Source organism: Prinia subflava, chromosome 25 (assembly GCF_021018805.1).
Source record: "Prinia subflava isolate CZ2003 ecotype Zambia chromosome 25, Cam_Psub_1.2, whole genome shotgun sequence".
NCBI lineage: Eukaryota > Metazoa > Chordata > Aves > Passeriformes > Cisticolidae > Prinia > Prinia subflava.
This window is the reverse complement of record NC_086271.1, coordinates 4,431,190-4,445,745: the sequence shown is the minus strand read 5'-3', so window position 1 is coordinate 4,445,745 and position 14,556 is coordinate 4,431,190. Positions and strand designations below refer to the sequence as shown.

Here is a 14,556-nt window from a genome sequence, read left to right as displayed (position 1 = left end):
GTGACTTGTAAAACCTCTTCATAAATGTCTGGCCCCAGTGTTTTGCTTCCCTTTCCTCCTTGCTGAGGTGAAATGAAACTTGTCCCTCCCCCAGCCCGGGGTGAAATGCACAGAGCATAAATATTCCGGTCCTTGGCTGTTTTTAGCTGTGCTGAGTTTCAGGCTCACGTTTGCCCAGGGAAAGCAGCTTGTATCTGACTGAAATAGTCCAAGGTGAAACCCAGAGTTTCCTCTAGTAGGTATTTTTGGGTGTAGCCTTTAAAAAGATGCAATGGACTGGTTGTACCCTTCAGCGTCCACGTGCTCTCCTGAGCCACTCTAGGAGATTATATTTGGGCCACTTAGCTTGTATTGATGAATCTCTCGAGCTGACAGTCACCTCATCAGAAATCAAGTCTAAAATCAAGTCAGTGCTCTGCTTGCCCACTGCAGAATTGCAGCAAAACAAAATGCATTAAGTTTTCCAGCCTGGAGCTGGCTCCAGCCCATGGTGGGTGGGAATCACCTGAAGGTGACAGGGGATGCTCGGGGTATTCCACGAGGTTCTTGGGAAGCAGGGCTAATCCTGAGCAGGGCACTTAAGAGCTTGGAGAGGATTTGAGGCTCAAGTCGGGGCTTGCTGTCCTGCCAAACTGGCCTGGACCTTGCCAGGAGGGAGGGACCTGGTGTGGCCCTTGGGCAGAGTCCCTGTGTGTGACCCCAGCTCAGCCCCTGTGCTGACTGCAGGGCTCTTGTCTGAGCAAAGCCTTGGGGAATGGGGGCAAAGCCGGGATCTGGATCCCAGGTCACACCTCAGGTCCCCTTGTTGTGCCCAGTGCTTCCCCACTGGGCAGGATGGGGCTTCCCAGGTTATGGCTTAAACCCAGCCCCTGGGAGGGTGGAGAGGGCTTAGGTTTGTTTACAGGGATTTACCACCGTGCTGAAGTCACTCTGTGGTATTTGGGTGGATTTTGGAGGGGTGTGTTGCCTGGATTGGCTTTTATTTTTTTGCCAGGAGGTAATTAATGCTTTCCTTGGGATTAAAATATTTCCTGCGTGTCCCAGCTGTTGGTGTAGGAAAGAGTCACCCAACCCCTTGACCTTTCTCAGAGGGGAAAAAGGCTCTTTTGGAGAAGGTGGGCAGTGTATGTTCAAATCCAAGGTGTCTCTTTCTCTTCCCAACTACTCTGAGCAATCTGGGCAAGCGGAAGGTGTACCTGCCCATGGAAAAAGATGATTTTAAGACTCCTTCCAACCCAAACCTTTCTGTGATGATTTTGTAATTCTCTGCTCTTGCATGAGGCAGCCCCATAAAGAAACTCGTCAAGGCTGTCAGGGAGGTGATGTTTTGTAGGCAGTTTCCTGATCAGCAGTGATTGTTTGCAGGTATTGTGGGAATTTTGGTATTAATCTGCCTACTAATTATTCAGGGATCTTGTCAGTGAGACTTGAAGCTGTCAGTCAATCCTGTTGCAGTTTGGAACCCAGCAAAGAGGCTGGGTGCTGGTCTGGGTGTCCAGGCTTAATTTGCTCTGCTGCTCTCAAGCTTTTCGGACTGGGATTTCTCCATCTGTGGCTGTGTATGGTTGATCTTAGAGATGTGCACAGTAAGAGTGCCTGAGCAGTCCTTGAGATCTGTGCATTTGGGGTATTTGGGAGCCCTGGAGCTCATCAAGCCAAGAGGTGAGGTGAGACCTTCTCTAACACCTATTTTTAGATGTGTTCCTGCTCACATGCAAATTAGAATCATCATCAAGGATTGCTCTGCACTTGGGACACTGGATTTGTAATCCCTGATTTCCAGCTCTTAGATATCAAAATGCCTGCCAAAAATACAGATACTGCTGTCTCCTTTCTCCCTGTGCCCTGGAGCTGGGTATTGGGAGCTCCCACACGACCTGCTGTGCTGCATTTGATGCTTTGTGGACACAGAGTGGTGGCAGGCTCTGGTTTTCGGGGTGATTTCCCCACCCTGCACGGGCCTTGGCATCATTTGGTGGTGGCTGGCAGGTTGCAAGATCGTCTCCTGTTTTCCTGGTGCTGCCTGGAACCTGGAGGCAGGATCTGCTTTCAGAACGGAGCAGCTCAGCTCCTTTGGCTGTGAGTTAATCACCCCAAGGCACAGTGCCTGCAGCCCTCATTACAGGCCTGATTTAAAGTGCCAGGTTGAGAGCTCGGCTGGAGATCCTTTCCTTTATCACTACGGTTTCCTAATCTGTCTCCTTTGAGCAGGGACCTGTTTGTTTTTGGATATTTTTTTATTTGGATCTCCGGGCTCTTGCTCTGTATGTTAGAGGAATGTGGTGCAAGGCAGCTGTAGATGTTCAGATGTTCCTGTGGTGGCAGTGAGTGTGCTCTGATGCTGGCAGGGACAAACCTCTGTGCATCACAAGGTCACTCAGCTGCGTGGTGTCCCCAAAACACAAACCCTGCCAGGGCCCCTGGGACAGCCCTGCTTTGCCAAGAGGAACAGAGCTGCTTGTGGGATTAGGGGGATGGAGCTGCTGTCCCTGAAAGCATGGGCTGGAGCAGTGTGGGAGGGGATTGTCCTTCCCTGCCTTTGCACCTGGGCAGGTTTCAGCTCCGCGCCGAGCTACAAGGGGTTAAGGGCTCAGACTGTGCCCTGTGCTTGGCTGAGTCTCAGGAGCTGGGCAGAATCATTCTGCACTGGCCCTGTGAAGGGCATCTCTGCCTTAGGGATGCTGATTCTCTGTCCCCTTGTCACCAGAGCAGGGGGCTGGCTCCTTTGGATGGTCCCTGCTGGTCAGAGGTGTGAGGAGAAGGGTTGGCTTGCTCATGGCAAGATGGGGTGTTACCTGGAAGCCAAGGCTCCTGCTGGCCTGGAAAGCCCTCCTGGGGCTGATCTGCTGGATGTGATAAAACATCCCAGGGTGCCAGGGGAAATGTGGGGCAGGAGGGAAGCCTGGGGACTTGCTGGGAAGCTCTAACCTGGTGTCCAGACTTCTAGAGCTGCTCTGTAATGAACAGATACAGATCCACTTCTAACAGCACAATAAGCTTAAATTTTTGAGTCCTCTACGTTTCTGAAGGGATCAGCTCACCCTGTCAAACCCCTTCTCTCATGAGAGTCCTTAAATCCAGGTTTCTGGGGTTATTGGTTCTATTGAGTTGTGTTGGACCCGTAAGGAAATCACTTTGCTCTCTTGGCTTCTTCTCTCCCAGCTCAGGGGAAATAATGGCTTTTCCTCATTTCCCCGGACTCTGCAGCTCATCTGCAGGGACAGAGCTGAAGGGCTGGCTTGAGGTCTGCTCTGCCCCTGTCCTGGAGCAGTTTGGGGCTGGGTGTGGAGCTGTGGGGTGAGGAGCAGGGAGCCCTCGAGGTCACGGGGAGCAGACAAGGCCAAGGGAGCCGAACCCCAACGTGCCTGCCCCAGGCTCTGCACCTTCCCAGGCATTATGTGCCTCCCTTATCTCAGCTGATATTTGCAGTGCTGATAAGAGAGGGTCTGTAACAAGTGTGCTGTGCCACAGATAAAACCTGCAGTGCGTAAGAGCTGTTCCAGCTCGGGCTTATCAGCACTATTAAACCTGAGTATCAGCAGGGCTTCAGGGATGAGGCTGCTCTGGGTCCCTCAGCACAGGACATCCAGCCAGGAATTGTGCTGGCAGTGCTGCTGCTCTGTAAGTCTCTCTCCAATGTGCTTTTTAAAAAACTTTTTGGTTGTTTTTGTTTGTTTGTTTGTTTTTGTTTGTTTTGTTTAAATTTAAATGTTGGGCTCAAGGTGTGTGAAGTGGCTGTGAGTCTGAAGGGCAGTGCCTGGCTGTGGTGTGCTCTGTGTGGGGGGAGTGAGGTGGTGGCTGCTCTCCACGTGGATTGAGCAGGCTGGAGGGGTTCAGTCTCCAAAAAGAGGGTCAGATGTGGCCCTTGGGGACATAGTTTAGTGCTGGACCCGGCAGAGGCAGGTTACTGGGTGGACTTGAAGCTCTTAGAGGTGATTTCCAAACTTAATGATGCTGGGAGTTAACTGTAGGGATTCTTGCATCTCTCCGGGCTGCTCTTTGCTCGGAGAAGGAAATCCTGGGGGGTTTGTGCAGCCATTGCACACCAGTGCAGGGAGCACAGATTTCCTGCGTCATCCTGGTGCTCCTCAGGGCTCTGACCTCTGGAAGGGTGGGAAAACATTGGATTGGAGCTGGCAAAGGGTAATGTGGTGGAGCATTGCTTGGCCTTGGGCACTGCCAGGGATCCAGGGGCAGTCACAGCTGCTCTGGGCAGGGCTCACCACCCTCCCAGGGAACAATTCCTTCCCAAAATCCCATCCACCCCTGCCCTCTGGCAGTGGGAAAGCTTTCCCCATGTCCTGTCCCTCCCAAAGCCACACTCCAGACTTTAGGCTGCCTGAGCTGGGCAGGAAAATCAGCCCTGGCTGTGCTGCAGGTGGCTAGAGCTGTTGGGGGAGATGGGTTTGGACAAAAGTGGGAGCAAATGCTGGCTGCTGTGCCCAAGGTCAGCCTGACCGTGGAGCTCCCAAATTATTCCAAATTTTTCCAGCTAGCAGCTACTGCTGCTCAGCTGTGTGAGCAGCTAATGGGCTTTATCAGCCTCGGGTGCTTCTGACTGGGCTTTGTCAGAGCAACCTAATCCCAGAGAGCCAGAGCTAAAGTCAGTGGGAATGGGAGTTCTGGGGCTGTGCAATTCCAGTGCCTCAGGTAGGGAAAGCCATCTGATTTCTCCCAGACTTGATGTGCTGATTGTTGTATGTGAATTGACTGTGAAGGTGGGGAGAGAGAGCGTCCTTGTGCTTCTCACAGCTCCAAGCCCTCGGGCTTGAGGCACTGACAGTTTTCTCTCAGTCAGGAAACACCAACCAGCCCTTGGAGGGAAGGGGATGCAGTAACTTCAGATCTCCTTTTGGCATGGAAACTGGATCCCTGACCCCATTCCTCCCTTTCAGAAGGGGTTTCTGCTTCAAGCTGGAAGTGCAGTACAGCAGTGGGGCAGCCTGCAGTCTGTCTTCTCCTGCTTGCTTTTGCCTGGCCACCCTAAAGCTTACTGCTGTGTTTCAGCATTGCCTGAAGCCTATGAGACATTTTGCTCCCAAATTGGCCACATTTGGCGACTGACCCCATATATTTGATTCCAAAAGACTTCGGAGCAAAGGCAAAATTCCGAATTTTGTTTTGTTTTTGTGTCTTTTTTTTTCTGTGGAGGAAAGGGATGAAATAAATACTGCCTAAAAGACTTGTGGCTGTCAGCTGTGCAGAGGCAGCTCTTGGACAGGGCTGTGAGGAAAACCCTGTTCTGTCTCATGCCCCATCAGGTTTAGTGCTTGCTAAATGGCAGAGCTGTCGAGCACAGGCACTGGGCTGAGGCACTGGAGCTGGTGTTAAAAAAATAAATACTGCTGCAAGTGGCTGAGCTTGGAGATAAATTATGCTGCGAGTGGATGTACAGGGACTGCTGAGGTGTCTGGATTTCCCCCAGGGCTCTCTGCCAAGTGGGAGGCTTGGGAATTTGGGAAGGCAGCCTGTGGGGAAAGTCCTGTGTCCCAGCAGTAATAAATTCTCTCCCTGCCATGCAAAAGGAGGGCTTTATTGAAATATTTGTCTTGCTCCAGAGCTGAAACCTGCTGCAGAGCCTGGTCTTTTCATTTTGCCCATCTTTTACAATGTGACCAAAAAAAAAAAAAAAAAAAAAAAAAAGGTTGCCACTTGTCTGTCTTTTAGAGAACTCTAAAACAATGAAAAATCTAATGATGACCTGTCTGCCATGGTCATCCTGGAGCTCTGAGGGTTTTGCTCTTGCTTGTGCCTCTCCCTCCTGTTTCTCCATGGGAACAGGGGAGGACTGAGCTTTTTATCCTGCCTTTCCAATGGAGAAACCCTGGAACACCACAAAGAGATCATTTGTTGGTTATTTATCCTCAGATAATGTGGCATAACTTAGGGTGGCGCTCTGGTGATGACTCTGAAAGGACAGGTGTCAGATATTGAAAGGATGTGGGATCATCCCTCTTCTCCTCACAGACATCAGTGGTTTTGGCCAAGAAAATGGGGTTTTTTTCTAGTGACTGCAAAATAAAGGCTGTGGCACTGCCTCAGTGGGGAAGGTGAGGGTGTGAACACTTGGGTGCTGTAGAAAGGCAGACATGGGGGTGGATTTCTTCCCTGAGGTTTGTTCCATTAATCCACCTTTGTGGCTGCTGCTCTTTGCCTTCTGATAGAACCTCCTTGGCTGTGAGATTTTTAGGGAGTGGTGCAGGCTGAGGTGGGAGAGAGGGTCTGGGAAATGTTGGATGGGAGCCTTTGCCTGGCTCCAGCATTTTACTACATAATTTTTGCTCTCTTTTAATTGTAACCTCAGCTTAATGTCACTCCTTTCCATGAGCAGTGACACAAGCCCACTTGAGGAAATAGAATGGGAAATAGGCTCTGAAGTAGTTTTTCCCCTTCCCTTTTCCTTTCTAGCAGTTCTTCTCCTGTGCAAAAGCCAAAGGACGAGCCCTTGCTTTGTGATTATTTATTGTTTATTTCCCTGCTGCGATGGACGTTAAGCAGATACCAGAAACACCTTCAGCTTTGGACACAACCTGCCCAAAATAGCCCTGGGAGCTCTACAGGGGGAGGGATTTGGCTCTGCCCAGTTCAGCCTGAGCCAACAATCTCAGCTCATCTTTGGGACCACCGGCGTGTGGAGGTGGCCAGGGGAAAATTCTCCTGTACTGTTCTGCAACTCAGCCCCGTTCCCTGGGCGTTGTTTTTGTCCATCCTGCTGGCTCAGTGCACTCTGGTGCCCTGGGCTTGGCCTGGGGACGCAGCAGAGCTCTCCAAAGGCACTCCCTGCTCCCTGCTTGCAGTGATTGAGGAGGTGTTTATCCCCTGGATGAACGGGACAGGAGTCAAATCCCGGCTCTGTGGGGCTGCCTAGAGGTGTCTGAGTTATTTTTGGCCGCTTTTCCCTGAGGGCCATTGGCAGGTGGAGGTGTCTGGCAGCTGGACCCGCCTGTGCTGCTCCCAGAGAATCCGGGAGTGGCTCTGGGGATGGACTGGGAGGAGGGGAGCAGGGAATGTGTTGGCTCCTTGCTTTCCACGTGGAAGTGGCTCTTTCCCCTGAGGGGGGTGCTGGGCACGGGAGAGCCGCTGGTTCTCAGGAATCATCTCCCTCCGGGGGTGGAACAGCGGGGGAGGCTTCCAGCAGCATCTCTCAGCTTGCTGAAATACTGCTGGCAGAAATGGGCATTTCCAGACTGAGTGTGGGTCTCCTTAGGACAGCCTGTGAGCTGTTATGGGGTGAAACAACCCACAGAATAAAGTGAAAACTGGTTTGGTAGGAGAGAGTTTGGGGCTGTTCTGTGGCTCAAGGCTGGTGGGTCCAATCCCTGAGGGAATATCCACTGTCCCCAAGGTATTCTGTCCATCCAGACTAAGAGGTGGGAAAAAAGTAACTTTTCTCATGAGATGTCATCTCCCAAAGGGCTTCCCTGTGGTGTGGGTTTATTTGCTGCCAGGCTGGGGACAGCAGTGACAGAACTCTGTGTGTGTCACTCAGGCTGATGTTCTTCTGGCAGTGCAGGACCTTGCACTGCTGGTCCAGCGAGCTCCTGACCTCCACCCAGTGGGAAGCCATTCCCTGTGTCCTGTCCCTGCATCCCCTGTTCCCAGTCCCTCTCCAGCTCTCCTGAAGCCCCTTCAGGCCCTGCAAGGGCTCTGAGCTCTCCCTGGAGCCTTCTCCTCTCCAGGTGAGCACCCCCAGCTCTCCCAGCCTGGCTCCAGAGCAGAGGTGAGGATTCTGCCCAGCCCACAGGCAGTGTATGGATGGGAGGCTGCCCAAGTGGGGGTTCTGACAGCATTTCTGGAAATGTCAGTGGTTATTTGGGCTCTGAAGAAGCTGAGGGTGCAGCAGAACTTGCACACAGTGCTGGCAGGCAGGGCTGAGGAAGGTGCTGTGACAGTGACACGTCACATCCAAGCTGTCACTCGGTGCAGTGGCTCTGCAGGGAGCCCTGGACCTGCTGGGGCTGGTTTTGGCCATGGGCGAGCTTGGCTTGGCTGTCCTGATCTATCCAGCACAAATGGATTTGTCACCCAAGCCCTGATCGCTGTAATTTGTGTTGCTGGAGCAAATCCCTCTCCTGCTTCCCTGCCTGCCCACCTGCGGTGCTGCTGCTGGGCTTCCTCTGCTCCTCCAGCTCAGCAGCCCTTCCGAAACCTCTCTGCTTGCAGAAATACAGACAGCCCTTGAGCCTTTTCCATCCTCTTTCTTGCTGGGTGTAAAGGCAATGCTGCTGTGGTGTTTGCTTTCCTGTCCTGCGGTTGCACCTCTTGGTAATTTGTGGGTTGGTGTTGTTTTTTTTGTTTTTTTTTTTTAACAGTTTGATTTAAAACAAGCTCTGAATTAAATTCTGTGGGTGGGCTGCTTCTCTGACTCTGCTGCCACTTGTGGAACTTCCATGTGGCAAAGAATGGCTTTGGAAAGAGCAGTCCTCCGGAGATTTTCCTGTCGTGGTTGTGCTTTTCTGCTTACTCCAGACCCTTCTCTTACTGATGCTGTGCCCAGCACTGAAAAGGCACAAAGGCACTGCCTTTACCCAGCCCAGAATAAACCCTGAGCAGAGCAGGCACTGATTCTGGCAGCACACAGCTCCCTGCTGTGGGAGAGCTGAGCTGGGAGCCAGGGCACTCAGCAGAGCAGCCTCACAGCAATCTTCATCGTGGTGGAAACAGATGGAGTTGGACTTGGTGTCAGGTCTGAGCCCAGAATAACTCAGTTTTACGGCAGGGGAAGTGGAAAGGTGCCACAGCCTGAACTGAGCTCTGTGGAGAGATTGTTCCCACTCTTGGGAAGCTTGGCCATGAGAAAAACCCCCTCACTTGGATGTGTTTTGTCCAGGTTTTTTCTTGGGAAGGTGCTAAGCAAGGTGTGATAAAGCCTCTTGTGGTGGCCTGGTGACAGAGCCCATGGCTGGGGGCTTCTCTGGGAGAGGGAATGTCACAGCTCAGGTGTGATTTGGGATCTGAGGGGTGAGAACCTGAAGAGGTTCCCTCTTCCCCTGCCATGTGCTCACCCCCCATGCATAACACTTGGCTTCAAAACCTGCCTGCCTCAAACCTGTCCCAAAGCCTCAATTTCATTTATCAATTCCTTTTGGGATGGGGTTAAATTCAGCATTGGTTGTCTTCGAGCCATGGGCTGCGTTTGTGCTTCCATTGACTTCCCATTCCATGGGAATTCTTGTGCAATAATTGAAGGTTAACCCCAGCAGTCCTTGCTCATGTTTGCCTTTTGCTTTAGAGGAAGGAAATGAGATCCTAATCTTGAGCTCAAATGCCATCTGTACTTCCAGCGACAAAAGTAAATTTGTGATGTGCCTAATGAAGCCTAGGAAGATGTCTCAGATAATGGACAGAAAATATCAGCCCTCTAAAGACTTCAGCTCCCCAAAGTTATTGCAGGGCTTCCTATTATGGTTAAGGAAGTGAGGCCTTGTTGTTTTGGGGGTGCTTTTTGTTTGGTTGGTTCTTTTAACTGTGAGCTTCCAGAGGAGAAAGCCCCCTTGGAAAGCAGATGGCAGAGCTGAATCACGTGCTGCTGCTTCCCTGAGGAACGTTTGGGTGGAAAACGTTCCCTGGAAACCGGGCTCTGGCTCTGGGGAGGTGCCAGTGGAGAGCTGCAGGGAAAGGAGTGGGGGAGAATGGCAGAGGTGATTTTGCTTTTCAGGGTGTGGCTGTCAGCCTTCCTAACCTGAGAGCAGGGAGTGGGACTGGGTGACATCCTTGCCTCGGGCACGTCCCTCCCCTTGATGGGCCAGGTAAATCCGCTCAGGGGGTGCCTGGTGGAGGAAATCCCATTTCCGGAGCGTCTCCAGGAACTTGTCAGGAGATGTCCTGAAGGAAGGAGCGGGGTCTGCCCTGCTGCTGCTGTAGCACTGAAGCACATGTGTGTGCAAACAGGGAAAGGTTTGAAGGTGACGGGGCCTGATGGTGATCAGCAGATGTGTCCCCTTTGCAAAGGTTTGGTGTTTCCAGCACTAAGACAAGCAGATGGAGAAGAACTTGGAGGCTCCTGCAGCATTTGAGATCCCTTTAAATCCTCTGCTTTAAGGCACTGGGAGTCATGGATTTGGGATAAGGTTGGATTTGTCCTTGGACACAGATTGATTTAGGTGGGAGGGACCTTGGAGATCATCCAGTGCCACCCCTGCCTTGAGTAGGGACACAGGGACACCTTCCTAGTCCAGGTTGCTCCAAGCCCTGTCCAGCCTGGCCTTGGGCACTTCCAGGGATGGGACATGAGTGATCCAAGGTGGGGAAGCTGCTCTGCAGGAGGCTGGGACAGGGCAGAGCACAGAGCTGAGATCCAGCAGCGAAGGGCTGGGGAGCTTTGGGATTAGCACCAAATCCTGTGCACAGAAAGAAGCCTTGAGGCCTCAGATGTCTGGGATGTCTGGCATTTGAAGGACTTCTCCTCTGGTAAGGTTTTTGCTGAGCCTGCCAGTGAAAATCCCCAGAATGTCACAGTTACTGCATGAGACTCGTGCACTAATAGGATTTAATTTCTGCAGAGCTTCTGAGGAGAGGAGGAAATACCTCAGAGGAGCGCAGGTATTTTGGGAAAGGCTTAAGTGAAACAAAATTCAGCTGCAGTCATGTCACAGCAGGGAAGCTTGGAGACAAGGAGATGGAGCGAGGAGTTTGATCCCTTCCACATAGGATGTGCACAGCCCTGTCTCCCACCTGTCCCTCAGGTCTCCCCTGCTGCACAGAGAGGGGTTGTCTCAGGGGAAGGGCCATGTTGAGTCTGCTTGCTCTCCCATGGAAGCTCCTGCAAGGCTTCCAGGAATCCTGCTATCCCAGGATCTGAATTCCTGGCCCAGCAGGGAGCTGTTGCATTCTGCTCCCGTTTCCTTGCGCTGTCAGGGCTCCTGGGGAGCTGGAATAAGGCTCAGCCTTTGCGGATTGGAGGGGAAGGGGAGTGGGGAAGGTTTCCTTCCTGGGGAAAAGGGCTGGTAATGCAGCTTGGGGGGAAAAAAATCAAACAAAGCAGCTTCTCTTCCCTTCTGGCTCACAGTGAGGTGTGATGTCAAGGTGGGGCTGAGCCTTCCCAAAGACCATGGGAATGTTTTTTCTTTCCTTTTTTTGAGGGATGGGGGATTGGTTAATATGCTTTTCTGTTGAATCTCTCAAACAATGCTGCTTCCCCTTCCTTGGAGCAATTGTTCCCCGTGGCTGCCTCTCTTCCTTCCCCTTCCTCTCCATCGTGGGAAGCGCTCCCTGATGATGATGGATGGGCTCAGGTTTAGTCTCTGCTTTGCCTTCCTTTGTGCTGCTCGGCTCTCTTGTTGTTCTTTGTGATTTCTGCCCACATCCTCAGCACAGGGTGGCCAAAACCAGATGTTTTAGTGCTGATGGAGGGAATTCAGTGTCAGAGCAGCTCCTACCTTCACCCTTGAACTTGGCAGGGCTGGGTTAATGACTCCATGGATCCTGGAGGGATCTGTGATTTTCTGAACTTTTCCAACCCCAGTGATTCCTGGTTCTACTCCCAGAGACCTGGGGCTGCAGAGTCTAACAGACTTTCTAGGTTTCATCCCTTGAGTCCATGTAGGTTCCTTGTAGGAGAGCCAGTTTCTTCCTTAGGGGAAAAAGTCTTTTTGTGACCAGCCTGATCTCAAACCTTTTCAAATGCATCCACTTGGGGAGGCAAAATTTGGTTTTTTTAAACTGATTTTATTTTTCAATGCCCAAGAATCCCAAGACAGTGTTTGGGACCTGGCACAGGTTGTGCAGAGGAGCTGTGGCTGCCCAATCCTGGGAGTCATCAAGAGATAAGGTTGGATTTGTCCTTCAGGAACATTTCCAGGGAAGATCTGTCCTAAGCCAGGCCTAGACAGAGCAGTGTGGGAGAGATGATGATCTCTTCACTCAGACTTCACTGTGGGCACATGGATTAAGTTAGAACTGAACATTTCCATGTGCCACACGCAGAAATAACAAGCCATTGGATATTCCAGGCTTAAGGATGTAAGGAACCACCCGGTTCTAACTGTGACCTGTTCCTTTTGGAAAATATCCCCCAGACTCCAGATAAGAATTTCCAGGTCCTTCCAGCTTTTATCAGAGGAGCTTCCTGCAGGGAGCTGTGGGTGGTTCGTGCCGGGGAGGAAGGGAGAGGCCGCTGGGTGAATATTCCATGAGAGGCTTTGGATGGCTGATGGAGTGGACTGGGAAAGGCAGCAGCAGGCTGGGGGTTCTGCCCTCTCCTCTTAGGTGGGAATCTCGTGGCCTAGTGAAACAGGAGTTGGTGAGAACCTGTTTGAAGGGATTATGTCAGGCTTCAGCAGAGCCGGGACAGTCATCCTGTAGATAAGGCCAACACCCAGTGTGAACACAGTCATTAACAGTCTGAACTTGTGAGAGGTGCTTTGACGGAAGCCTGGGACTCGAGGATAGAACAGAAGCCTGTGGTGGATACTGAGAGCCTCGTTCCCTTGGGCAGTGGTGAAGGACCTCCTTGCATGGCAGTCTGAAAAACCCCTCCTGTCTGTGCCCTTTTCACAGCCTGTGGTTAGGAACTGCAGGTAATCCCTGAAATGATTACTGACTGGAGAGCTGCCTGCAAGTGCTGCTGTTTGCTGACCTGACAGATGATAAAACCCTAACCCAGTGTGGTCTGAGCATCTGTCCTTGCTGCATCCCAGCCACCCAGGCTTTACCTGCAGCTGGTCCAAGGCCAGCTGTATTTTTAGCCACTGTTCCCACAGGCAGTGTCCAAACAGCCTGATGCTGTCCCAGGGGGACAAGAGTGGCTGCACAAAGGACTTTTTGCACTGAGAGCTCTTTGTGGGAGGCACAGGAGTGATGGGGAGGCTGTGGGAGCTGGGATTGTGGTGGCTGCTGCAGCAGAACTGTTGGGTTGTTCTCTGTGCTTCCTTACCATTGCTTATAATTAAGATAATAAATAAAGAAATTGCTTCTGGGAGCAGTTCTGAGGGAGATCTGGAGGGAATGGTGAGTCTCTCTTTAGCAGGGAGCCAAACTCTCAGGTGCTGACCTGGTGCTGGGCAGGCAGAGGATCTGGGGCTCTTGGCTGACTCCTGGGAAGCAGGGTGAGGTTCCTCCCTCCCTCCTCTCGGGAGACCACGGCTCCCACAGTGATGTTCCCTGTGGCATTCCTTGCTGGAGGGAGGTGGCAGAAATCTGGGACAAGTCCTGTGGAGTACTGAATACTCTTCTCTGCACTGCAGCTACACATCAGCTTCTGTCCAAGGGATAACATCACTGGAAATGTCCAGAAATGGCAAATAAATCTGCAAGCCCAGGTGCTGTGTAATCTGCAGCAGCCCTGGATTGCTGGAGCCTGCTTTGGATCAGCAGTGCTCCACAGAGGCAGCTGTGGCAGTGCTAACTTTCTGAAGCACTCCTCGTCTTCCTTCCTTCCCAATTCCTCACAAGAAAACAAATCCGTGGGTTTGGCTGCCAGAACTCGCTGCTGACTCTGCAGAAGTTGTTTGCACTCCTCTTGCGTCTTCTCTATTTTCTTGCCCCAGAGTTTGGGCCCCAGGGAAGGGACTTTTGGGAAGTCCTCGATGCAGAGCTGATCCAGAGGCAGAGCAGAGGAACAGAGTTCACAGATAAACATTTCCAGCCTCCAGTTGCTTTGAGACCTCTCACACTGGCTGTGTGATTCTCGTGCCCCAAACATAACAAGTGACAGGATGGGAGGAAGTGCTGGGGGAAGTTTGGGTTGGATGGATGTGAGGAAAAATTCCTTCCCTAGAGGATTGGTTGGGCATTGGGGGAGGCTGAATTAGGGGAATGGTGGAGTCACAGCCTGTGGAAATGCTCAGAATGTGTGTGGGATGGGTGGTACATGGGCACTCTCTGGTGCTGGTTAATAGTTGGACTCATTCTTAGAGGCCTTTCCCAACCTTAATGATTCTGTTCAAATACAACTTTTTTTTTTCCTTATTTTTGCAATAAATCTTAGTGGAATTTGCTCTTAAAAGTAGATACCCATTAAAAGTCTAGGAAACTTGGGTCTTCCTTTGTGGAATCCTTTAGGCTCTAAAAGATTGTGATTGTTACCAAGGTTTATGCCGTGGAGCTGTGTGGGGTTGGACCTGCTGCTCTTAGTGGAACCATGTGAAGACTCCAAGAGGCTCCTTGCCCCTGGTGGGGAGTTTTTGGCTCCTGTCCCTGTCCCCAAACCCTGGTTTGGTCCCCAGGCAGGCCATGGCCAGAGTGCCAGCCTCAGCTCGGTGATGCAGGAGCCGTGGGGAGCCTTTGTCACACCCTTGGGATGGGGACTGAATTCCGTGGGTGGGACAGGTCCCTGGGGCTGCAGTGGCTGTGGTCCAGCTCCTGTGTGCTCAGGCTGCCCTTGGCCCTCTGGATGACCCCCTCTAATCCCTGGATTCACAATCAGTGTCACCAGAGAGTGTCTGAGCAGAGATTAGCCACGGGTGAACACGGCCGCCTGTGGGGGTGCTGAGGGAGAACTGAAATCTTCCCATTGCTAAAAATGACCCCCAAATTCTTACTCTGTGCTTTGCTTTTTATTTCTTTTTTAAGCTTTGTGTTCTGAAGCAGTTGGCGCAGATCCTAGAGTGCTGCCCA

The 14,556-nt window shown here is 51.8% G+C and overlaps 1 protein-coding gene across 4 annotated transcripts in view; it reads left to right on the top strand.

Moving 5' to 3' along the window:
* The window catches only part of GDPD5 (glycerophosphodiester phosphodiesterase domain containing 5), a 101,448-nt gene that overhangs the window by 4,353 nt on the left and 82,539 nt on the right, over window positions 1-14,556 (top strand). Inside the window, exon 1 of one of the 4 annotated variants that reach the window (XM_063419302.1) lies at window positions 3,482-3,621. The exons of 2 other annotated variants lie outside the window; for them this stretch is intronic. The gene's annotated coding sequence lies outside the window, so the exon portion shown is untranslated. Of the gene's footprint in view, window positions 1-3,481; window positions 3,622-4,539; window positions 4,651-14,556 lie in introns of those variants that run through there. One more of the 4 variants, XM_063419303.1, reaches the window with a different exon arrangement.